At 35.8% G+C, this 27,150-nt stretch overlaps 1 pseudogene; it reads left to right on the plus strand.

Annotated features, from left to right (window-relative positions):
- The first annotated feature begins 1,387 nt into the window (after window positions 1-1,387).
- Window positions 1,388-12,197, plus strand: LOC147381192 (derlin-2.2 pseudogene; annotated as a pseudogene).
- Window positions 12,198-27,150: the final 14,953 nt, after the last annotated feature.

Raw genomic sequence — 27,150 nt, forward strand, 5'->3', positions numbered from 1 at the left:
TAGGTGGTGACTCCCAAACCTCAAGGGTCAAAAGCAGATCCGCGCAACCCGCGGATCGAGGGCGCTTTCAGTGGCGACTCCGCTGGGGACCTTGAGGATCAGACTTGAAAAAACCCCAAGTATGGGAATATTGCCATTGACCTAGATTTTATTTGTTTTTTTGCTTTCTTTCTTTTATATTTAATTTTTAGATAATTTCTTACTATTGTCCGGTTATCGTTTTTTTTTTTCATGGACCCAATCATTAAATTTTGTTCAATTTTCGAGTATGTTAACATGGCGCATTTTGTTTTTTTATATGGTTCGATCGAGGGTCACTTAGGGTGACTTTGAATAATACTAAATTTCAAAAGATAATTTTATTGGGGGCGGAATAATGATGATTGAGTATGGAATAATGAAACAAAGAGGTTTTCTTTTTTAGGTAGGTCGATCCATTTTTTTTTTTTGAATGATAAATTTTTTTTAAGGAACATGTTTGATATGTTACTTAATAATGCTTTTAAAAAAAATCGAAAAAAAAGGATTTTCATTTATTTGTTTTGATTTTTTTTCTTAGGTGTTTAGTTTTAGTTTTTTTTATAGATAAGACATGCTGCCCATGGACAGGAAATAAAACGAAAAAAAAAAATGGTTTCTTTGAGTTTCTGTACAGCAACAATGTGCTGGTTTAGTTGGAGTGCCGCAAGTAAAGTTCGTTTTTATTTTTACACCCCTTTAACAGCATACTAATGAGAGTGGTGTGCCATGCGTAAATTGCATTTTATTTTTCTCCCACACCGTCTTCTTCATAAGGATGCATCTGGTTTCAGCGTTTAAATTCAAGAGAAACCAATTCGGTCTCTCTTCGATCGGTTGAAAGTCAGTCCAAATCGATTTTGAACTTCACAAACCGTTGCCTTTTCATGATCTAAAGCTAAGAACCATCTTTTCTTCTTGAAACCGATTTTGGTTTGAACGTTTTAAACATCGAAGAAAATGTCGAGGTTTACCAGATCCGATCGAACTACAAGAGCGGTTAATCCAAAAATCGGTGATTGTGGTTTTGATTGGAGGATCTCTACAAATACATCTCTTCCATCCTAACTTACAGCTTCTGCTTATGTATTTCGAGCTGATTGTTGGTGACCTTGGGGATTAGAATCCAGATTTCAATGATTGAATGGTATTGAACTTCACTGGAATTTCTATCTTCTCAGTTCCAAATAATTTCGAATTCCTTTTGACTGTTTGATCGGCTCCTCTCAGCATCAGATTCAATGGGTAAATTGTCTGTTTTTGGCTGAAATTAATTTGAAATCTCTCTCTCTCTCTCTGTGTCTCTGTTGGGTTTCCAAGAAACTTGAGGTCAGGTTAGAGTTTTGTGTTGAATCAGAAAACACTTGGGATGACGCAAACAGTAGAAGAGTGGTACAAACAGATGCCCATTGTCACCCATTCATATCTTACAGCAGCAATTGTCATCACCTTTGATGCTCGCTCGAAATAATCTCTCCTTATCATTTGTATTTGAATCTGAATCTAGCTGTTCAGCAGTATGGATTCTGGCGTCTCATTACGAATTTCTTTTACTTCTGTAAAACGGACTTGGACTTTTTATTTCACATGTTCTTCCTTGCACGATATTGCAAGCTTCTTGAAGAGAACTCTTTTAGGGGAAGGACCGCTGACTTCTTTTGCATGCTCCTATTTGGTGCCACTGTTTTAACTGGAATTGTTCTTGTTGGTGGGATGATACCTTATGTTTCAGAATCTTTTGCTAAGATATTCTTTCTTAGCAATTCGTTGACCTTCATGATGGTTTAGGTATGGAACAAGCAGCATCTCTTTATCCACATGAGTTTCTTGGGACTCTTTACTTTTACAGCAGCTTATTTACCATAGGTTCTGCTGGGATTCTCTGTACTATTTGGTACCAGTGCTTAGATGGATCTGCTAGGAATGATAGTCAGTCATGCAAACTATTTTCTCTAAGATGTGTACCTCCGGATGACAAGTAGGCGCCCACTGAGGACTCCAGCATTTATCAATTTGCTGATGAGAATGTCGTTGGGCCCATTTGGATTATCAAATAAAAAATTAGGATGTATTGGTCTCCTAGATTTTGAAAATTTTAAAATAAAAAAATAAAAAAAAAATGGTTTATTTGATTTTAAAGAAAAGTCTCCATCCCAGCACTTACCATTATCTCCTCAATTCAATATTCCTTAATAATTTGATGTGTTTAGGGTCAATAAAGCGATTTTTTATTGAATTAATAAAAAAACCTTGGACTAAAAAAAAAGAAAATTTTGTGCTTGTTTCGATTGATTCTAATTATTAGTCCTATTGTGACTGCTTATCTAGCCTGCCATAAATTGAGATATGTGTGCTTATTTTGATCCTAGAATTGATTTGATGGGATATGATTTGTTTGTGTATTATTGGAATTAATATTTCTATGTCGTAATTGGTTGATTGGATTCATGGGCCCATGTGTTTGAAAAAAGGCCCCGGGCACACCCCACCCTTGCTTTGCACACACCACATGCACGTTTACTGCTTTACTCACTTACACGTCCCATTTAGCCAACGTGGCACTAGTGCGTGGCCCGGTCTCTTCGGAGATGCGACGTCATTCATGAAACCCACAACTCCAGTCACGTACCTTAGGGTATATCGAACTGGGGCATCAATACCGTCTGATCAGGTGATTCTGAGAGACATATTGATGCACCATGCTGGTGTGACCTGAGCCTTTGTCCTATTGTAAGCCACACGTCACATGTCCCGATTGCCAACGTAGTACTAGTACGTGGTCGGTCCCCTCGTGGGATGCCAAAACCATTTATGAAAGCTACAACTCTTGACTCGTACCCGTAGGTATAAAAGGTAGTCTAAGTATATCGATTGCACTTCTTGGTCAAAACCGGTGCCTAAGCAAGATCTTGCCCCGCTGTACCCTACTGTACGAGGGGATAGACTACGTCTATTCTAGACGAGAGGTATTTAAGTGGGCCCTTGCTCAGCATTGTGCGCCACCTCTCAACTGGAGATCAAACTAGCTGTTTTTGGCTTCAGAGAAGTGAATTGAGGTTTTAGATTATCACCTACACGGTATATCAAACCAAGTCACCACGTATCGAAAGGTATATAGGTGTGCTTGGGCAAGGGTGGCTAGATGAAAATGCATTGCACGTAGTAAGCTTAGAGTCTAGAAACCTTCCGAGTAGGTCACGACTCGAACTTATCGTGGGTGTTCCCGGGTTGTTTATTGAATGGAGTCCGTTGATTGATGAATGTATGTAAGTGATGTGAATGATGAGATCAAAGTGTATGATTGTCCTCAAGGATCAAAAATTTATTTTCGAAAATTAAAATGGGTGCACCAACTTAATAAAGAATCCATTCTTTTACAATAATGACCCAGTCCATCTCGATCCAACAGTCCTGATGGACCTGGCCATTTAAATCGAAATAAAAATCAAATTTTCAAAGAAGAAAAATAGTTTACAAAGGAAAGTATTTTCCAGAAAAAATATTTTCAAAAGAAGTGTTTTCCAAAAAAGTGTTATTCTCTAAAAAATGTGTTTTCTAAGAATAAACGTTTTCCAAAAAAATATTTTCCATAAAAATAAGATTTTCCAAGAGAATATGCTTTCCAAATAAAAAAACTATTTTTTAGAGAAAAAAATATTTTTCAAAGAAAATGTTTTTCAAAAAAAAGAAAAAGAAGGAAAAATATATTGCCAAAAAAATAATCATATATAATAAAAACTTTTATTTACAATAATTTTCAAGAGTGCAACATAATTATTTTTCTTCTGAATAATCATTGAATGGATGAATTTTTTAATGGATTGGTGCACAAAATTCGATAAAATCTCAGGGTTCATTTAAAATGTTATCAAGGGGGTGACACTGAAATTTGTTAAATTCACCTTCAAAGAAGGTTAAGGGTTATCATTGTATCTAAGCTTAATCGTCCATCATCTAGCTAAGGTTGTAAATCTAGTCAGTTAAAGTAAACGTCAATTTCAAGTTAACAGTCAGAATTTCTCAACATCGTCCAGTTGTTCTTTGAAGATTATAGTGCTTCAATCCTACCGGTTGTAAGCAATATCTCAGTCCTCAGTCCTAATCAAACTCGTGTGAGTACTTGTATTGAATTTTCATGAGTCATTTGGGTTAACTCGAGTCCTTCTTCCTAGCAAGGTCATGTCTTCCTTAGATTGAGTCTACTATTTCCTATTGAGTCAAGTTAGTTCGTCGAGTCTATAGAGGTGTCTGTCGTCCCTTCTGAATTTGATTGGATAAAAAAAAATTTTGAATATCTCGAGCGCATTAACGAATTAACTAATAATCTAGCTTCAACGATAAGAAAGATAAGAGTCGTGCTCAAGAAAGCAAAGGTCATTGACCTCGGAACATAAATAAATTCCTAAAGAGATTCAAATAGAAACTATCTTATCTCTAGAGGAACACAAGGGGATAATGAATTTTCTCAGAAATTTCAAAAGACTTGTTCGTGTGATCATATGAGGATATGTTAGGTACAAGCTTGAGTGTTGTTCAACATGGACTAAATACTCGTCTATATCAATGGAATCAAAGAAGATATTATAAAATGTATCAGTGCTATCTTCACTACATCTTGAGTTGCAAATCACATATTATCAATCGATATGGGGATACCTTTTGAACTGATCTCTGATAATGGGTCGTACTTCAAAGCATAAATCATTACTCTGTGTTCAAAGTTGAAGATCCAGAAGCACAAATCATCCCCCTACCATCTTCAGATCAATGGAACGGTTGAAGCAATTAGTAAGAGTCTCAAAACTATCATCAGGAAAATGTGTCAATAACACCGAGATTAGTCAGAAAAATTATCATTACGCTGTGGACAATATCGAATTCTAATTCGATCCTCCACTGGAGCTACTCCCTACTCCTTAGTGTATGGCATGGAAGTAGTTTTGCCAGTTGAAATGGAGATTCCATCTCTCAGGATTTTGTTAGAAAGTCAGTTGTCAGAAGCAGATTGGATTCGCCAACGGTATGAAGAGTTGAATTTGATCGAGGAAAAACGACTGAGAGCGTTGTATCACGTGCAAGCTTATCAAAGAAGAGTCGCCCGTGAGTTTGACAAGAAAATCAAGGCCCGTCACTTACAATCGGGGATTTAGTACTCAAAGAGAACAGGGCACCTATTTTTGATCCCAGGGGAAAGTTCAAACCAAATTGGGGAGGTCCATTCATCGTCAAAGAAATATTACCAGTAAAAGCTGTCAGACTTCAAGATCATGATGGAATCGAGTTATCAGAACCAACCAACCTTGACCAAATCAAACGGTACTACATTTAAGGAGGCCATCTTTGGCCGAATCAATTTCCTTGCTACCCAGTTCATTATCTCCTTTCTCAGCCCTTTGCAGCCTTTTCAAAAAAAAAATATATATATTGTGCCTTTTATTTCTTAGCCTGATCACCTAACCTAGGGGAGGGAAGTTCGAACTACGTTTTGGTCTGATCCCAAAATTCTGGGGTACGTAGGCAACTTGAGAAATTACTTCAGGCTCGACCACATCAAAATAAAAAAATATATTTCCCACACAATATAAAAAAAATCAAGAAGAAAATTCAAAAGAAAAGAAATATAATTCAAAGTGGGAAAGAAAATTTAAAGAAAAAGAAATAACTTAAAAGGAAATGCCATACAAGGGGCATTTGGGTTTTTGAGCCTCAAAATCCTTTTCTTTTTATACCCAGTCCCAAGCCTACCTATGAAAGTCCTCCTAAGTACCGTGCGAGAAGTCAAGGAAGATAGCAAAGCATGATTAGACAGCAACTCTAGAAGTTCAGAAGAGAAGAAAAAGATAAAAAATGATGAAGCCTGCTAAGTTGAAAACCCGAAAAGGGCGACTTAGGCAAAAATTAAGGCAAGCTCGCAAGGTTGAAAATCTGAAAGGACAACTTTGGCAACAATCAGAGCAAAGAAAAAAAAAAGCTCGCTAGATCGAAAACCTGAAAAGGCGATCTAGGCAAAAACTAGAGCAAGCTCGCTAGATTGAAAACCTGAAAAGGCGATCTAGGCAAAAATTATAGCAATAAAGAAAAGCAGAAGAAAATCCTAAGCTGAGAGCAGTCCAAGCTGAAACATCAGAAGTCCGAATAATCAAGTTCAATACTTAGCTTAAACCAGGCATAGACTCAGAAGCCACAAGTATCTTGTCTACAATCGATCTGAAAATGTTTACTCCCCCAAGTGAACCAAGGGAGATGAGAGGGTGAATTCTATGATGAATTTCGAAAGGAAATAATTTTGTACTCTTGAGCCTGATTCAAAACTATAATAAAAAATTAATCAAAATAAAAGTTGAGTCTTTATTGCGCTAGTGGTAATCAATTATTTCAAACCTTCATACAAGGGGTATCTTCTTTCTCCTTTAATGTAACTTTTCCCCCTTATACTAGGGGCATTTTTTTTAATTTTTGCATGATGTGTTCAATTATCTTCAATGTCACGTACATTGTCAAACTAGGGGCATTTTGTCTTCAAGCAATGTTAATCCTATAAAAATAATAGGAACCCCAAACTTAAGGTTACCCTCTTGATAACAGTTTTTTCGAAAAACTTTTGAGGTTCAAAAGAAATAAAAACTCATGTTTTAAATTCATAAAACTTTTTGATACATTCTTGAGGTTCAAACAAAAGCATTTTGGATCTCACATAGGAGATATGGCATTCTTTCGTTCTCCAGATTTTTTTTCAGGTCCAATCATTCTTGGAATCGATCATTTCTCTTCCAGATTCAGTATCTTCCAGATTTATTCAATTCACTCTGATCAGTCTTTTCCAAATTCATTCATTATTTCCCAAAAGTCCTTCGTTCCTTTGCCAATTTTGCTCAGTTGCCGCCAAGAGTTAACTTGAATTTTGCTCAGTTGCCGCCAAGGGTTATCTTGGATTTTGCTCAGTTTCCGCCAAGGGTTATCTTGGATTTTGCTCAGTTTCCGCCGAGGGTTTTCTTGGAACTATGCTCAGTTACCGCCGAGGGTTTTCTCGGAACTATGCTCAGATGCCGCCGAGGGTTTTCTCGGAACTATGCTCAATTACCACCGAGGGTTTTCTCGGAACTATGCTCAAATGCCGCCGAGGGTTTTCTCGGAATTATGCTCAGATACCGTCGAGGGTTTTCTCGGAACTATGCTCAGATACCGCCGAGGGTTTTCTTGGAACTATGCTCAGATACCGTCGAGGGTTTTCTCGGAATTATGCTCAGATACCGCCGAGGATTTTCTCGGAACTATGCTCAGATATCGCCGAGGGTTATCTCGGAATTATGCTTAGATACCGCCGAGGGTTTTCTCGGAGCTATGCTCAGATACCGTCGAGGGTTTTCTCGGAACTATGCTCAGATACCGCCGAGGGTTTTCTCGGAAGTATGCTCAGTTACCGCCGAGGGTTTTCTCGGATCTATGCTCAGATGCCGCCGAGGGTTTTCTCGGAACTATGCTCAGTTACCGCCGAGGGTTTTCTCGGAACTATGCTCAGTTACCGCCGAGGGTTTTCTTAGAATTATGCTCAGTTACGGCCGAGGGTTTTCTCGGAATTATGCTCAGATATCGCCGAGGGTTTTCTCGGAACTATGCTCAGTTACCGCCGGGGGTTTTCTCGGAACTATGCTCAGATGCCGCCGAGGGTTTTCTCGGAATTATGCTCAGTTTATGCTCAGATTGTATTCAAATTATGCTTAGTTTATACTCAGATTATGCTAAATTTATGCTCAGGATTTACTCAGTTTCACACAGTGCACACAGTTGCACATTTGCACTTTTTAGTCAGGGAGAATTCTCTAAAATTCAAGGATCTGACACCGTCAGTGAGAGTTTGCGCTCAAGGACCTGACAACCTTTTGATTCGGGGAGAGCTTTACCCTCAAGGATCCGAACACCTTGACGAATTGCTAAATCAGGCTGCAAAATGAACTGTCACTAGCTTTGGCATTCGAATATCGCACTATCTACCAAAATAGATTTGCTATCTAGTTTGCTTCAACCCTCTGCCAAAGAGGGGCATCTGTAGACACCCCATTTTTGCATCCGCCTGATTAATCAACTCGTCAACCCGATCGCAATGATTCCCAATGATGGATGTGTATTTCATTGCTTTACTTTGTTACCAGATATGTTTCAGAAATCCGGATGAGGTATCTCGAACTGACAAAACTTAGAAACCACGCTACGCTAGGAAAACACAACCCTAGAAACATAGAAATCATCATCTTGCAGACCAAAAAGAAGCTTCACGATAAAAATCACTAAAATTGACCAAATTACCAAAATACCCCTAACATCAAAACAACCCTAGAGCCTACATTACGCTTAGGAAAACCCATTCGAACACATAAAACAATAAATCGAAACCAAATAAATCATTTCGCCAATTTTAACAGAATCTGCCAAAATTACGAAAATGCCCCTCATAAAGTTCACAATCATTTCACATAAAAATTTTCATAAATTACATAAACGAACATTCCCATTGAATCCTTACGAAAAATCGATTCTAAAACATCCTAGAACATCAAAAACCGACTTAAAACGTGAAAACTCCTCTCCGGGGGTAAAACGGTAATTTCACAATTTTCATAATTAAAAAATTCGAAATTAATAAATAAAACATTAAATAATTAAATTTAAACATTAATGAAATTAATTAAAAATTTTGAATTAAAAAGATCAATCAATCGGGCTCTCAGGCAAAATTGTTGAGAGTTCGTGAGATATTTCTTTAAGGACCCCTCCATTTGGGGGTCCAAAGAATTAAAAAGAAATAATGGAGGGGGTTCTCCAAAATCAAAGTAAATCAAGCAAGACTAAGGCCAAGGTATTAAAGTCAATCGAGTGAGACTAAAGTCAAAATTAAAGTCAATTAAGCAAGACTGAAGTCAAGATATTAAAAGTCAATCAATTAAGACTGAAGTCAAAACATTAAAAGTCAATCAAGTAAGACCAAAAGTCATAATAGAGATCTAATTAAATAATAACTCTATCTAATAGAGTTCTAACTTAAAAATAATTCTACCTAAAACAATTTGAATTAAAACACAATTCTACAATTCTAATTAAAACACAATTCTACCTAAAACAAGTCAAACTAAAACACAACTCTAATTAAAAGATCTCTAATTAAACACTAACTCTATCCAAATCAACCCTAAAAAACATCTATAAATAGAGGTGCTCACACCCTATTTTCGTATCAAAATATAAACCCTAAGAAAAGTAGGTCTAGAAGCTCCCCTATCCCCCTATAAACCCTAGTTTTGGAGCCCCAACTCCTTAACTAACATCCCTCCTTCAATTTTAGTCTAGAAAACACCCAAAAGCCTTCTAAAAACACCCCCAAATCCGCAACGAATTTGAAGAGTTCAAATTCAAAAACAAGGAGAAACCTTGCCTCGGAGATCCGAAGACAAATCCGGAAACAGAACGAAGCAAGGGAGCACGGTACAAGGAGCTCTTTTTGTCAGATCTGAGGGAATAAAGTCTTTGCATCGGAAAGGTATTTTTTATTTTATTTTTGTCTAGGTTTTAGCAATGTAATTTACTTGGGAATTTAGTAGAGACCGGCTTTGGCCGGGCGGGGTTGTGCCTAACACCTTCCAACCCCGTAACTTGATCCCCGAATTCAGTTTTTTTTTGTTTTAGATTAGTTTTTATCCGTTTAGAGTCATTGATCGGTTCCTAGACCGTAATAACTAGGTGGCGACTCCCAAACCTCAAGGGTCAAAAGCGGATCCGCGCACCCTGCAGATCGAGGGCGCTTTCAGCCGCCGAGGGTTTTCTCGGATTATGCTCAGATTTTGCTCAGACGCCACCGAGGGTTTTCTCGGATTATGCTCAGATCTTGCCTAGATGCCGTCGAGGGTTTTCTCGGATTACGCTTAGATTTTGCTCAGATGTCGCCGAGGGTTTTTCTCGGATTATGCTCAGACGTCGCCGAGGGTTTTCTAGGATTATGCTCAGACGCCGCCGAGGGTTTCCTTGGATTATGCTCAGATCTTGTCCAGATGCCGTCGAGGGTTTTCTCGGATTACGCTCAGATTTTGCTCAGATGCCATCGAGGGTTTTCTCGGATTATGCTCAGATTTTGCTCAGACGCCACCGAGGGTTTTCTAGGATTATGCTCAGATTTTGCTTAGATGCCACCGAGAGTTTTCTCGGATTATGCTCAGATTTTACTCAGATGCCGTCGAGGGTTTTCTCGGATTATGCTCAGATTTTGCTCAGATATCGACGAGGATTTTCTCGTATTATACCCTAGATTTGCTCAGATTTTATGTTTACACACTTTCTCTATCGTTAAACTTGTTATCCTCCCAACATGAATGCGCAGAATGGAGGTGCGCCTTTTCAAAATCATCAATACACTATTACACACACATGTACTTGCATCAGTCAAGGAGAATTTTCAAAATTCAAGGATTTGACATCTTTAGTCCAAGGAGAGCTTATCCTCAAGGATCTGGATATTTTGACAAATTACCGAATCAGACTGCAAAATGAGCTGTCACTAGCTTTGGCATTCGGATGTCGCACTATCTATCACAATAGATTGGCTATCTAGTTTGCTTCCACCCTCTGTCAAAGAGGGGCATCTATAGACACCCCATTTTTGCATTTGCCTAATTCGACAATTCGTCACCCGGTTACCGTGGATTCCTAATGATGATTGTAGAGAACTCGAAGGCTTGTGAGTACTGTCCTTAGTTCCCTTCGTTTTCACTCTTTTCATCTCCTCTATTCGTCACGACTCGACATAGAAATTTACGCACGCTTAGGATCGCCATACATCACACCCGATTTAGTAAGCACGTACGCTTAGGCTCACTACACAGTTTGATAACCTAGAGATCTCGCCACGCTAGGAAAATACGACTTTGAAACATAGAAATAATCACGTTGGGACTAAAAGAAACCTCACGCCAGAATTCGTAAAAATCCGCAAAAATCTGACAAAATGACAAAAATACGCCTCATAAATTTTGGACCTCCGAAAGACTTCGAAAGTACCTCCATTGTACTTAGAATAGGATTTCAAGTCTAACGGGACCCAAACCGACAAAAACAAAAAATTTTAAGAAAAATCATAAAAAGGACCGAAATGCCCCCTCAACCGCCAAACTCAACTTAGAAATCTCGATCTTTAGGAAAATATAATAAAAATTAAAATCAAATAAAAAATTAAACAATTAAAATTTAAAATTAAAATCAAATAAAAAAATTAATAATTAAAACTTAAAATTAAAAATTAAAATCAAATAAAAAATAAACAATTAAAACTTAAAAAGTAAAACAAGTAACATCTAATTCAAAAATAAATAATTAAAACTTAAAAATTAAACAAATAAAATTTAATTCAAACAAATTTTTTTTTTAAATCTAATTCACAATTAAACAATTAAAATCCAATTCAAAGCTAAACAATTAAAATTCAACATCCAATTCAAAATTAAATAATTAAAACTTAAAATTAAATGATTAACATCTAATTTGAAATTAAATAATTAAAACTTAAAATTAAAAATTTTTAAATCCAATTCAAAATTTAACAATTAAAATCAAATCAAAAGTTAAACAATTAAACCAATAAAATTCAAATTAAATTCAAATCAATAAAACCTAAAACAAAATTTGTAATCGAAACTAGAGTAAACTAATCACAAGTTGAAGTTACCGTACTACGAGTAGCGGGGGATCACCCCACCACCATTTTTCCAAAAGAAAAGAATGCGTATAGAACAAAAAGAAAGAAGAGAATTTTTAGAAAGAAATAAAAAATAAAAAAATAGAAAGTAGCTTTCTATTTAAAAGAGAAAACGTTTTCTCTCTAGAGGGGCTTCTCTCAACGTGCTTAGGTTGAACGGCTTCATCATCTTCTTCCTCAACGTGCTTAGGTTGAACGACTTCATCATTTTCTTCCTCAACGTCTGGCTGCTCTCCCTTCTTCTTCCCACTCTCCTCATGTTTATTCTCACACAGCCCTTTCTCCACCTTCTTCTGATCTTCAACAACGTCCTCACAGTCCTTCACTATTAACAGTCCCAAACAGCATGCTCTTGCTGCCCCATTCACGTCCTACAGCCATTACAGGACCTACAGCCTCTTCTTCATGCACACCTCCTTTTCCTGGCTGCTCAAGGGAATGAACCCTACCGCTGTAAAATCAACAACGCCCCAGCTTTCATCTACGTTGATTGGCTACTGTACCACGTCTTAGCAGCCTCCTCGCTGCACTGCAAAACAGCCATAGTGCTGTCTTCATCATCTCCAATAGTCTCTCTGCAAAACGTGATTGTTGCAGCCATCGGTCCAGCCACTCTTCGATCTTCTCTGTCTCTGTTACACGTTCTCCATACGCGCACAAGCCTTCGAATTCTATCTGAAGGAGATGACTATACTGTTTCATCCTACAGGTGATTTTACTGGTTTATTTTATTCTCTGTTTTTCTCCTCTCCTCTCTCTCTTTGTGTGCTAACACTCGCCTTTACGTTGAGGTTCTACGTTAATCTGTAACGTCATAATCATCATGGAATTTGGTATGAGATGATTTTTTTTTATGATGCCATGGGAGGGTTTATTATACTCTTATATGTTTTCTTAGTGTTTTTTTTTTTTTAGGTATCTTTATTGCATATTGATAGAAGGGAAATCTGCTCCTTTGTATGTTTACTTTTTAATTTTGTTTTTTTATTTTTTTTATCTATCTCCGCATATCGTTAGGATTAAGAGACTTTATTTTATTTTATTTTGTGTCGTTTTTTTATTTTCGTTTTGTAATTAGTAAGATTAGGAAGATCTTTCATATATATATAATATATATATATATATATATATATATATATATATATAATATATATTTTCTATTTTTCTTTTCTTTTCTCTTTTTGATAAGATAGGTACATGATTTTAGTTCACATAGTTTCTATATTTTTTTTAGATTTGTCGGTCAAGAATGATTTTTGTTTTTAGATAGGCTTCATATTTATATTTTTTCCTTCTTGCATGTTAATAAGTTAGAAGAATATTTTCCATTTCCATATTTTTCATCTTTATTTGTTATTGTTATTATTTTGAACCTTAGAAGGGGTAAAGGAATTTTTTTTATCATCATGATCATTACGCTCAATTCCAATTTACATGTTTAGTGATGATATTTGAACTCTTTGTGTAATTTTGGGATTTTTTCATGTGGTTAATGTATCCCTTGGCTTGATAAACATGCATGTCATTGAACAATAGTTGCTTTGGAAAGATCGAAAATCATGAATGCATGCCCGTTTGATTATTTTGAGAGTTGATTGTATGGGATTCTTTATTATTTTATTAATTTCCAATTTGAGGATTCATCATAAATTCATAATTCCTTGATTTGGAAACTCCTATTTGTAATCCCATTGGAAAATTCATATTTGGAATTTTCTGATATAGAAATTGCATAATTGCCTATTTAAGGAAGGAATATATTTATAAATTCCTATTTTAGGAATTTCATATCTCATCAATTTCTAATTTAGATGATTTTGTAATTTCGTATTTAGAAAGTTTATGAATTTAGAAGTTTCTAACTCAAAATTGTGATCTTTGAAAATTTTCTATTTTGAGAATATTACAGTTTTTTAGAAATTTTTAATTTGGGAATTCTGTGTATATCTCTTGAATCCTAATTTAGGAAATTTTATATCCCTAATTTGGAAATGTTAAATCCCAATTTGATAGGTTTCTATTTGTAATCTTCCTACTTAGGATATTCTCATGATTTTCTATTTTGGACAGTTTGAGGAATATTTGCAGGTGGAGTTTCTTAATTAATTTCAGGTCATAGAGCTGATTAGGGCTTTTTCAAACCCTCCCATACTTTGTGGAATTCAAAGAAGAATCACGTGATAATTGAGATAAATTTTAACCATGGGATTTGGTTGGAAAATCCAACATGAATTGATGATGATGATTGGACTGTGACCTTGACTGTAATTTTTGTATGTTGACCGTAAGATGATTTTGGATCGTAGTAGAGACCAATCATATTGATTGGGCGGGTTTGGTGCCTAACACCTTCCGAAAACCCGTAACCTGACCCCTTACCCATACCTTTGATCCGTGGATCGACCCATTATCCATTTGGAGTTATTTATGGTTCCTAGACCTAAACTAGGTGGCGACTCCCTTATTTTAAAGTCCCCCATTTAATAAATCGGACCCATATCCACTATTGAGTGAAAATGGGTCGAGGCGATTTCAACATGTAATTGGCAGGGAATTGCAGAAAAAGGAAATACTACTTACGAAAAGGAAAACATCCTAACTTAGAATTTAAAAACATCCTAAACTAAAAAAAATACATCCTACTCAAAATATGAACTCTCAGCCGCTTGTGCACTAGCACTTTACTTCTACTCCTCAATGTAAGTCATTGTCTATCTTTACTAATCGATCAACAAGTGTTGACCGATTTGTAGATCTTTGTAGCGTTGGTTGACCTTTTTGAGTCTCTTAAAATCTTTTCCAAAGATAATACGATACTCTTTTTGGGGTATCAGATCGAGCCATGAAATATCGTCGAAGTCTCTTCAGGTTGCTATTCCTTAAAATCATCCCCTAGGGGCCCATAGCCATGGGGGCTGTTATGCTCATCCTCATCGATGCCCAGCGCCTAGAAGCCTTGCACACAGGTTTTTAATGCCATTTTCCCTTAAAGAGTGGAAGTCGCTCTAGACTACCCTGTGTAATCAAATAAGCTATCGAGACACCCATCCGTCATTGGAGAATGTAACAAATGAAATGAGGCAATGTGAAATATTGGCTCTAATTGGTCATCACATTGATCAATGTCTACATAAGCAATCCAATTAGACAAAATGTCAGGTCACGTGTAGGATATAGAGATGTTTGGCGTACATCTCTATCAAGTATTGTGTCCCAAACACATTGGTTATTATCCAACGCCAACATAGGTATTGATTCTCGTAAAGACACTTGGATTTCAACCCGTCATACTTGATGTGAATGACTTCTTTGGAGTGGTCGAGGCGTGTGATGTAGTAATTGAACCCAAAATCAAGCTCGCACATGCTATTCTCCACCAGCTCGATTCCCAAGATTACATTGATATCAGACGCATCGATCATGAATAAAATACCACAAAAAGTGATGGTAATCGAAGGAGCGGAGGAATCGATAGAGATATACACTCCATAAAATCCTCGGACAAGTTCATAGCTAAATTTCTCGTCCCCCTCATACAATAATCGACTCCACCCACGTGCGAGGAATTCATTGCGAAACCACGATCATTGAAAAGTGTCAAATGCATCGTAATACACCTCTTCGAGAAATATTGAATGGATTTTTGGGGCCATGGATCAAAATAAGGGGATGAAGATAAGCTTCTATCAAAATAATAGAGTCTGTGGGCCCCACTTTCACAGCGACGCAATGAATGGGTTGGGTGACGCGGGGACTGCAAATTGTGGTGCGGTTGAGATATGTTGGTTGTTTTGCACAGGGTAAATGATTAGACCGATCGAATTTTGATTTGAACGGTTGGATTTGCGTCGATCAAATTGTTAGGAGTTTGGTGAAAATGGAAGTGGAAGCTTGGAGAAGAAGAAGAAATGAGATAAGGATTAGGTTATGGTTCTTTTAAAAAGGTGCACAATTTTCCAAAAAAAATTTATAATGAAATTTTTCAAATTTTTTTTATCCTTTTTAACCCTCAATTATGAGTTCAAATTGAAATAATAATGAGAAAAATTGGGTCCTACGTGCCCTCAAAAACACATTGCAAGCTTTCTAATCAAGAGTTATCTCCAGAAAAATGCCAAGTTTATTATCTTCAGCCAAATAACAACATGAGGCTAATCCTAGTACATAGGATCCCTCAAAAATGAATCTTTTCTTGTGTTGGGAGATAGACAAAATGTTTGAGCCTTTGACTGTTGACTTGGAAGGTACTACCTTCCATGGGATTAAGAATCTCAATGTTACCGTGAGGATGAATGTTATGGACCACAAAGGGTCTTGTCCATCAATATTTCAATTTTTCGACGAAGAGTTGGAGACAAGAATTACAGAGTAACACATTCTGACTTAAAGGAAGGATTTTCACTAAATGTGTTTGTCATGCCAGGTTTTTATATGATCCTTGTACAATTTAACACTATCATATGCATCGTTACATAATTCTTCTAGTTCGGAGAGTTGAAGTTTTCTGTACTCCCATGTCTTAGTAAGATCGAAGTTTAGATGTTTGATAGCCTAATAGGCATGGTGCTCGAGTTCGACCAAGAGGAGATAGGTTTTCCCAAAAATGAAACGATAGAGGGACATGCCGATAAGAGTTTTGAAAGTCGTTCTATAAGCCCACAAGGCATTAGTTAACTGTAAAGACCAATCTTTTCTAGATGGGTTTATTTTTTTTTTTATAATGGTTTTAATTTTGTGATTGGATATTTCGACTTTCCCACTCGTTTGTAAATGATAAGGGGTGGCGACCTTTTGAGTAATGACATATTTATGCATGAGGCTTTCAAAGACTCTATTGTAAAAATGTTTTCTTCCATTACTTATGATGGCCCTAAGAGTACCAAAACGGGCAAATATGATGTTCTTAAGGAATTGCACAACGACTTTGTAGTCGTTAGTTCGGCACACTGATGCCTCAACCCATTTAGACACGTAGTCAACTACGATTAGAAAATATTGGAATCCGTGTGAAATGGGGAAGGATTCCATGAAATCAATACCCCAAGCATAGAAAATTTTGATAATCAAAATTGGTTGTTGGGGAATTTTATTCATTTGCTAATCTTACCTAAACGTTGGCATCGATTACACGATTTAGCGAAAAGGTGGGCGTCATGAAAGAATTTTGGCTAGTAAAAATTGCATTGTAGTGTTTTTGTTACTATTTTCTTGCCTCCAAAGTGACCACAACAAGAGTGGTTATGACAGAACTCAATAATACTTTTTTGATCACTGTGAGAAACACATCGACGAATTATTTGATCTGGGCATTATTTAAATAAGTACGAATCATCCCGGAAGAACCATTAAGCAAGGAATCTCATCTTCTCTTATTTATTCCACGAGGTAGGTGTTTGCCCTGTCACTAGGTAGTTGACAATGTCAGCATACCATGGCGTATCCAGATGAGAAATTGCCATAATTTGTTCATCTGAAAAATTCTTGAAGATGGGAAGGGAGTCAGAACTTATTTCAACTATTATCTTGGATAAGTGGTCAGCAACAACATTCTTGCATCATTTCTTATCTTGAATTTTGAGATCAAATTCTTGAAGCAAGATGATCTATCAGATTAACCCTGATTTTGCATCCTTTTTGGCAAGAAGGTATTTTAACGATGCATGGTCAGTGAAGATTACTACCTTGGATCCTATCAAGTAGGGGCAAAATTTATCTAAGGCAAAAAATACTACTAGTAGTTCTTTCTCAATTGTGGAGTGGTTGAGTTGGGCATCATTTCACATTTTGCTTGCCTACTGAGTGACATAGGGGAGTTTATCTACTCGTTGACCAAGAATAGCACCTATTGCATAGTCTAAAACATCACACATCACCTAGAAAGGAATATCTTAGTTGGGTGGTTGGATGATAGGTACTGAAGTCAATTCAATTTTGAGTTTATTGAACGCATTTAAATAGGCTGTGGAAAATTCAAAAATTGTGTCTTTAGATAGTAAATCGCATAGTGAAAGTTCCCTCGATCCACGAGGTGCGCGGATCCACTTTTGACCCTTGAGGTTTGGGAGTCGCCACATAGTTATTACGATTTAGGAACCGAATACTGACTGTAGACGGATAAAGAAACTAATCTACTAAAGAAAATTGAATCCGGAGACCACATTACGGGGTTGGAAGGTGTTAGGCACCAACCTCGCCTAGTCAATGCCGGTCTCTACTTATCCTAAATAAGACTATATTGCTAACAAAAACCTAGATAAAAAAAATAAAAGAGATTTTACCTTCGAACGCAATGATTCTATTCCCTCAGATTTGATAAAACTACTCCTTATACCGTACTCCTTACTTGGTTCTATATCCAGATCTGATTTCGGATCTCCGAGGTAAGGTATCTCTTCCTTAGATCTGGATTCTTCAAATTTTGTTATCAATTTTAGGATGTTTTTGAAGGGTTTCTAGGTGTTTTTCAAGTTAAAATCGCAGTATAGGTGTTAGGTAAGGAGTTGGGACTTCAAAATTAGGGTTTGTGGGAGGCTAGGGAAGCTTTTTTATCTACTTCTCTTAGGATTTTTTATTTGATACGAATATAGGGTGTGGAGGCTCCTATTTATAAAGTTTTTTAGAAGAATTAAGGTTTGATTAGGGTTTCTTTTCGGGTTTTAATTAGGATTTTGACTTTTGTCTTATGAGATTGACTTAGTCTTTAGGGTTTTGACTTTAGTCTTATGAGATTGACTTTAATACTTTGAATTTAGTCTTACTTGATTGACTTTAATTTTTGGAGAACCCCCTTTTATTATATCTTTAACTCTTTGGACCTCCAGATAGAGGGGTCCTTGAATAAATATCCTAGCAACCATCAATAATTTTGCCTGAAAACCTGATTGATCGTTTTTTTTGTTCAAAATTTTAAATTAATTTTATTAATATTTCACTTTACATTATTTAATGGTTTATTTATTAATTTTAAAAATTTTAATTATTAAAATTATAAAATTACCGTTTTACCCTCGGAGAGGATTTTTTGCGTTTTAAGTCGTATTTCAATGTTTCAAGATGTTTTGGAATCAGTTTTTCATAAGGAATTCAATGGGAATGTTGATTTTTATCATTTATGAAATTTTTTGTATGAAATAGTCGTGAACTTTATGAGGGGCATTTTCGTAATTTTATTGAATTTTGTGAAAATTGGTGAAATGATTTATTTGATTTCGATTTGTTATTTTATGTGTTTGAATGAGTTTTCCTAATCGTAACGTAGACTCTAGGGTTGTTTTGATGTTAGGGGTATTTTGGTAATTTGATTATTTTTAGTGATTTTTATCGTGAAGCTTCTTTTCGGTCTGTAAGATGATAATTTCTATGTTTCTGGGGTCGTATTTTCCTAGCGTAGCGTGGTTTCTAAGGTTTTATCAGTTTGAGATACCTCACTTGGATTTCTAAAACATATCTTGTAACAAAATAAAGCATTGGAATAAACATCCATCATTGGGAACCGTTGCGATTGGGTTGACGAGTTGATTAATCAGACGAATACAAAAATAGGGTGTCTACAGATGCCCCTCTTTGGCAGAGGGTTGAAGCAAACTAGATAGCAAATCTATTTTGGTAGATAGTGCGATATCCGAATGCCAAAGCTAGTGACAGTTCATTTTGCAGCCTGATTTAACAATTCGTCGGAATGTTCGAATCCTTGAGGATAAAACTCTCCCCGAACTAAAATGTTGTCAAGTTATCGAGAGAGAACTCTCACTGATAGTGTCAGATCCTTGAATTATTTTTTTAAATTCTCCTTGACTAAAAGAACAAATGTGCAAGTGGGTGGACTTAAAATCTGAGATAAATTTCAAAGAGTTTAAGTTGTAAATGAGTCAAATCTGAGCATGAAGTGAACATAAATTAAGCTAAACTGAGCATAATTCCGAGAAATCCTCGACGGTATCTGAGCATAGTTTCGAGAAAACCCTCAGTAGTATCTGAGCATAGTTCCGAGAAAACCCTCGATGATATCTGAGCATAATTCCGAGAAAACCCTCGGCGGCATCTAAGCATAGTTCCGAGAAAATTCTCAGCGGTAACTGAGCATAATTCCGAGAAAACCCTTGACGGCATCTAAGCATAGTTCCGAGAAAACCCTCGGCGCCATCTTAGCATAATTTCGAGAAAATCCTCGGTGGTAACTGAGCATAATTCCGAATCTAAGCATAATTCCGAGAAAATCCTCGGCGGTAACTGAGCATAATTCCGAGAAAATCCTCAGTGGTAACTGAACATAATTTCGAGGAAACCTTCTGTGGCATCTGAGCATAATTTCGAGAAAACCCTCGGCGGTAACTGAGCATAATCCCGAGAAAACCCTCGGCAGCATCTACGCATAGTTCCTAGAAAACCCTCGGCGGCATCTAAGCATAGTTCCGATAAAACCCTCGATGGTAACTGAGCATAATTCTGAGAAAACCCTCGACGGCATCTTAGCATAGTTCCTAGACGGTAACTGAGCATAATTCTTAGAAACCCTCAGCGGTATCTGAGCATAGTTCCAAGAAAACCCTCGACAGTAACTGACTGAGTAAAACTGAGAATGAAGGAATAAATCTGGGAAAGAAACGATTGAAAATGAATTTAAAAAAGAGTGATCGAATCTGAGAATGAATAGATCTGGGAAAGAATGAATGCCCTATCTCCTATTCTAAGTGAGAGGGTTATGAGTTAATCTCTAGGCAAAATCAAATTTGAGATTCAAAATACTTTTGTTTGACCCTTAAGGTTTTACCCAAAAGTTTTATGAATTTAAAACTTAAGTTTTTATTTCTTTTTGAACCTTAAGGGTTTTCCAAAAAATTGTTATCAAGAGGGTAACCTTAAGTTTGGGGTTCCCATTATCTTTTAGGATTAACATTGCTCAAACATAAAATGCCCCTGGAGATAATTGAATACATCATGTAAAATAAAAAAAAAAGGCCCCTAGTATAAGGGAAAACTACATATTAGAGGAAAAAGAAAAATGCCCCTTATATGAAGGTCTAAAATATTTGATTACCACAAGCGCAATAAAGATCCAACTTTTTATTTTGATTAATTTTATTGAAGATTTTGAGTCAGGCTCAAGAGAACAAAAATATTTTCTTTTGAGACTCGTCATAGAATTCATCCTTCTCTCCCTTGGTTCACTTGGGGAAGTAAGAATTTTCAGATCGATCGTAGACAAGATACTTGTAGCTTCTGAGTCTATGTCTGGTTTAAGCTAAGTATTGAACTTGATTATTCAGACTTCTGATGTTTCAGCTCGAACCGTTCTCAGCTTGAGATTTTCTTCTATTTTTCTTTATTGCTCTAACTTTTACCTAGATCGCCTTTTCAGGTTTTTAATCTATTGTAGACACCCCATTATTGCATCTGTCTAATTCGACAATTCGTCACCCGATTTTGGTGGATTCCTAATTATGAATATAAAAGAACTCGAAGGCTTGTGAGTACTGTTTGATTATTTCTGTTTCTAGTTTCTTTTCATCCTCCCTACTCGTCACAACTTAACCTAGAAATTTACGCACGCTTAGGATCGCTACATCTTATACCCGACTTAGCAAGCACGTACGCATATGTTCGCTACACAGTTCGATAATTTAGAAACCTCGCTACGCTAGGAAAATATGAATTTGAGATTTAGAAATAAACACACAGGGACTGAAAGAAATCTCACGCTAAAATTCCTAAAAAACTGTAAAAATCACAAAAATGACGAAAATACATTTCATAAATTTTTGATGTTCGAAAATTCTCAAAAGTACCCCCATTGCACTCAGAACGTGATTTCGAGTCTAACGGGACCCAAATCGATGGAAACAGAGAAATTTGTAAAAATTTGTAAAAAATATCAAAATGACAAAAATACCCCTCATAAATTTTGGATGTCCGAAAAGCCTCGAAAGTACCTCCATTGCACTCAGAATGTGATTTCGAGTCTAACGGGACCCAAATCGATGAAAACAGAGAAATTCAAGAAAAATCGTCAAAAATCGTCAAAATAACTAAAACGCCCCTTAACATCTAATTCTAACATAGAGACCTTGATCCCTAGGAAAATAAAATTCAAATAAAAAAAATTAAACCCAAATAAAATTCAAATTAAAAATTAAAATAAAATCCAAAATATAAAATTAATTTAAAATCGTAAAATCAAATTAAAATTCAATACCAAAATAAAAATTACATTTTCAAGAAACCGATTAAAATACAAAATCAAAATCAAAATCAAATTGAAAATCAAGTTAAAAATCACTCAACTAATTAAAATACAAAATTGAATTAAAATTTTAAATCAATCAACCAAATCAACCAACCAAAAATGTAATTAACAAATTAAAATCCATTCGATCACATTTAAATCGAAATCCAATCAACTGACCAATTAAAAAATTGAAATCAATTTAAATTTCAAATTAAAACGCAAATTAATCAATCCATTCAAAATTTAAATTAAATTCAAATTAAACAATTAAAAACAAATTAAAAATCGAATCACCCAACCAATTAAAATGTAAAATAAAATCGAACGATCAACCAATCAAAAATCAAAATCAAATCAACCCACAACCAAATTATTCAAATTAAATTCTAATCGAAATTCAAATAAATTAAAATCAAATACAAATTCAAATGTAATTTAAAACATCAAATTAAATTTCAAATCAAAACATCGACTAAAATAATAAAAAAATTTCGAAATCAACTAATTGGAAACAAAATCAATTCATTAACCAATCACAACTCATTGGTGGAGAATTACCGTAGTACGAGTAGCGTAGGAACCCCCTCTCTCATTCTTTTAAAAAATAAATAAATAACGAAAGGAAAAAAAAAAAAAAAAAACACACGTTTTTCCTCTTCTTCCCCAACGCCTTCTTCTCCCTCACGTCTTCAACTCCTCCTTCTCCATCTTCTCCAACCACGTTTTGGACCACCCACACAACACCCACTTTCTTCCCCACTCCTTCTCCAACTCTCTCCATCACTCTCCACTTCATAACCTCCCTTCTCCAACTGCTGCCATGCCCCCACGTTGGACAGCAACCATGTTCCATCTCTTCTCTCCCATTTATCCATAACAGCCCAACAGTTCTCTCTCTCTCTCTCTCTTACACACACACACACACACACACACACACACACACACACACACACACACACGTTTCATTGAAAGAAAAAAAAATAGCAGCATAGAAAGAAAACGTCTCTCTTCTTTGATTACACCCTCTTCTTCTCCATAAAAAGAGCCAGCCCACTTCCTTGCCATTACCTCCTTCTCCATCAAAAACCAGCCAAGTTCTCTACCATTAAACCATCTCCATTACAGCATACGCACCATCACACGCCCTCTTCTCCCACTTCTCTCTCACTTTCTCTGATTTTGGATGCCCCTCTCTCACTTTCTTTGCTCTCCTCACTCTTCACCAAGTCCCAACAACCATAATAGCGGTCATAACTGTAGCCACATCGTCTCATTTTTAATTTTTGTATAACTCGCAACCACAGCGACCCGTACGACATTATTCACTTGCCATTTCAAGTTCTTTTGAAGGAATCCACGCATCCGAAATTATTCGACAAGGTAAATTTTTTTATTTTTTTTATTTCATTTTATTTTATTTTACTTTTATTTATTTGTTTATTTATTTTTATTAGTCCTTGATTTCGTATGAATATAAACTAATTCATTGATTTTTGAGGTACACGTGGCACTAATGACAATTTTCGAGTTTCTGAATTATTAGCGTATCAATTCACCCATTTTTTTTATTAATAGATCGATTGAATCAATTCACGTATACCAAGTTGATGGACCGACTCATTGGATGTTAATATTTATCGGGTTGATTCGTCACTTTTTGATGTTGTTAGGTCAACTCATAAATGTTGATTTTGATCGACTCAATAAAAATTAATGGTGTACACTAAACATAAAAATAAAAAATCGATTTTCATAATAAAAATTACGAGTCAACTCGCTGATTTTGGGGAACATAAAAAATTTGAATTGATTTTATTTTCAAATTAGGCACGTGGGTTAAATCACATATTTAATACATGTGACGATTTTAAAAATAATCAAAGATTAATTTGATTAACAAATTGCGAGTCGACTCGCTGATTTTTGGTACATTGGAAATTTGATTCAATTTTTTTAGCAAATTGTGCACGTGGGTTAAATCACATATTTAACACATGTGGCGATTTTTAAAAATAATCAAAGATTATTTTAATTAACAAATTGCGAGTCAACTCGCTGATTTTTGGTACATTGGAAATTCGATTCGATTTTTTTAGAAATTGTGCATGCGAGTTAAATCACCGATTTAATACACGTGGTGATTCCAAAAAAATTAGGATTCTTTTAGTTAACAAATTGCGAGTCAACTCGCTGATTTAGGAGACATTGAGAATTTGGATCGAATTTTTAAAAATTAGGCACGTGGGTTAAATCACCAATTTAATACACGTGGCGATTCAAAAAATATAATATTATGATATAAAAATTGCGAGTCGACTCGCTGATTTTGGAGACATTGAGAATGCGAATCGAATTTTTTTTTTCAAAAAATTAGGTTTCTTTTGATTAACAAATTGCGAGTCGACTCGCTGATTTTTGGGATATTGAAAATTTGAATCGATTTTATTTAAAAATTAAGCATGTGGTTAACTCACCGATTTAATACATGTGGCAACTCAAAATTTGCGAGTTAACCCACTGAATTTAATGCACATGACGACTCAGAAATCAAATTTCTTTGATAAATATCATCACTGAGTCAATTCATTAATTTCATGTACGTGGCATTGAAAATCAATTTTCTATTATTCAAAATATGATTGAATTGATCCATTAAATTTTGGTGTCATGTATGCCTCATTAAATCATGTAATTATTTTAACCGTAGGATTTGTTTAGTAAATCCGATGCAATTTGATGATGATTGGACCCAAATTTGACTTTTAGTCTTTGAATGTTGACCGTAGGATATTTTTAGATCACAGTAGAGACTGATCATCTTGATCAGGCAGGTTCGGTGCCTAACACCTTTCAAAATCCGTAATCTGACCCCTTACACATCTCTCTGATCCACGGACCGACCCATATCCATTTGGAGTTAATTTTGGTTCCTAGACCTAAACTAGGTGGCGACTCCCTATTCTTTTAAAAATCTTCGAGATACATAGATCGGACCCCTAATACGTTATTTAGCGGACGGCCGCGGGAGTCGAGGCGATTTCATCTATCGAGCTTGCTTTAGCTTTTTCCTAGATCGCCTTTTCAGGTTTTCGATCTAGCGAGTTTTTTCTTTTTTTTTCTTGGTTCTGATTGTTGGCAAAGTTGTTCTTTCAGATTTTCAACCTTGCGAGCTTGCCTTAATTTTTACCTAAGTCGCCCTTTTCGAATTTTCAACTTATCAGGCTTCATCATTTTTTTTTATCTTTTTCTTCTCCTCTGAACTTCTAGAGTTACTGTTTGATCATGCTTTGCTATCTACCTTGACTTTTCGTACGTTACTTAGGAGGACTTTTATAGGTAAGCTAAAAGCGCCCTCGATCCACGGGGTGTGCGGATCCGCTTTTGACCCTTGAGGTTTGGGAGTCGCCACCTAGTTATTATGGTCTACGAACCAAACTGACTCTAAAACGGATAATGAATTAATCTACTACAGAAAATCTGAATCCGGGGATCATGTTACGAGGTTGGAAGGTGTTAGGCACCAACCCCGCCCGGCCATTGCCGGTCTCTACTTATCCCAAATAAATCTACATCGCTAATGACAAACCTAGATTAAAAAATAATAAAAAAAAACTTACCTTCGATTTGCAAAAGTGCTATTCCCTCAGATCTGGTGAAAACGACTTCTTATATCGTATTCCTTACTTCGTTCTATCTCCGGATCTAATTTCTGATCTCCGAGGTAAGGTATCTTCTTCTTCGATTTAGATGCTTTGAATTTGTTGTGGATTTTTGGAGTGTTTTTTAAATGTTTCTATGTGTTTTTTAGGCTAAAATCGAAGTAGGGGTGTTAGGAAAGGAGTTGGGACTCCAAAATTAGGGTTTTGGGGAGATTGTGGAGGCTTCTTCACCTACTTTTTCTAGGATTTTTTCTTTGATACGAAAATAGGGTATGGAGGCTCCTTTTTATAAAGTTCTTAGAAGCATTAGGTTTCTTTTAGGGTTTCAATTAGGGTTTAGACTTTGGTCTCATGAGATGGACTTAGTCTTTAGGGTTTTAATTTAGGGTTTTGACCTTTAGTCTTATGAAATTGACTTGATTAGTTTACATTAGGGTTTTGACTTTTAGTCTTATGAGATTGACTTGATTAGTATTTTGATTTAGGGTTTTGACTTTTAGTCTTATGAGATTGACTTTAACACTTTGACTTTAATCTTTCTTGGTTGACTTTAATGTTTTGACTTTAGCCTTACTTGACTTTGGTCTTACTTGATTGACTTTATGTTTCAATTTACATTTTTTTAATGATTTATTTATTAATTTTGAAATTTTTAATTATTAAAGTTGTAAAATTACTGTTTTACCCTCGAAGAGGATTTTTTACGTTTTAAGTCATTTTTCAATGTTCTAGGATGTTTTGGAATCAGTTTTTCTTAAGGAATTCAATGAGAATGTTAGTTTTTATCATTTATGAAATTTTTGTGTGAAATGATTATGAATTTTATGAGGGGTATTTTCGTAATTTTGTCATTTTTAGTGAAAATTGACGAAGTGGTTTATTTGGTTTCGATTTGTGGTTTTATGTGTTTGAATGGGTTTTCCTAAGCGTAACGTAGGTTCTAGGGTTGTTTTGATATTAGGGGTATTTTGATAATTTGATTATTTTTAGTGATTTTTATCGTGAAACTTCTTTTTGGTCTGCAAGATGATGATTTCTATGTTCTTGGGTCGTATTTTCCTAGCGTAGCGTGGTTTCTAAGTTTTGTCAGTTCGAGATACCTCATCCGGATTTCTGAAACATATCTGGTAACAAAATAAAGCATTGGAATAAACATCCATCATTGGGAACCGTTGCGATCGGGCTGACGAGTTGATTAATCAGGCGAGTGCAAAAATGGGGTGTCTACAGATGCCCCTCTTTGGCAAAGGGTTGAAGTAAACTAGATAGCAAATCTATTTCGGTAGATAGTGCGATATCCGAATGCCAAAGTAAGTTCTCCCTGGACTAAAAATGTCAAATCCTCGAATTTTGAAAAATTCTCCTTGACTTATGCTAACATGCACGTGTGTGCAATGGTGTGATGCTCACGAAATAGTCTATCGGATCATTGAGATTAATCCCTCCTCGATAACAACAAATGTCAGGTCTTGGAGATCTTCTCTCGCCGACAATGATGATTCAAACTGGAA

The sequence above is a fragment of the Akebia trifoliata genome, unplaced genomic scaffold, assembly GCF_017979445.1.
Source record: "Akebia trifoliata isolate Shusen 1 unplaced genomic scaffold, ASM1797944v1 Contig00660, whole genome shotgun sequence".
NCBI lineage: Eukaryota > Viridiplantae > Streptophyta > Magnoliopsida > Ranunculales > Lardizabalaceae > Akebia > Akebia trifoliata.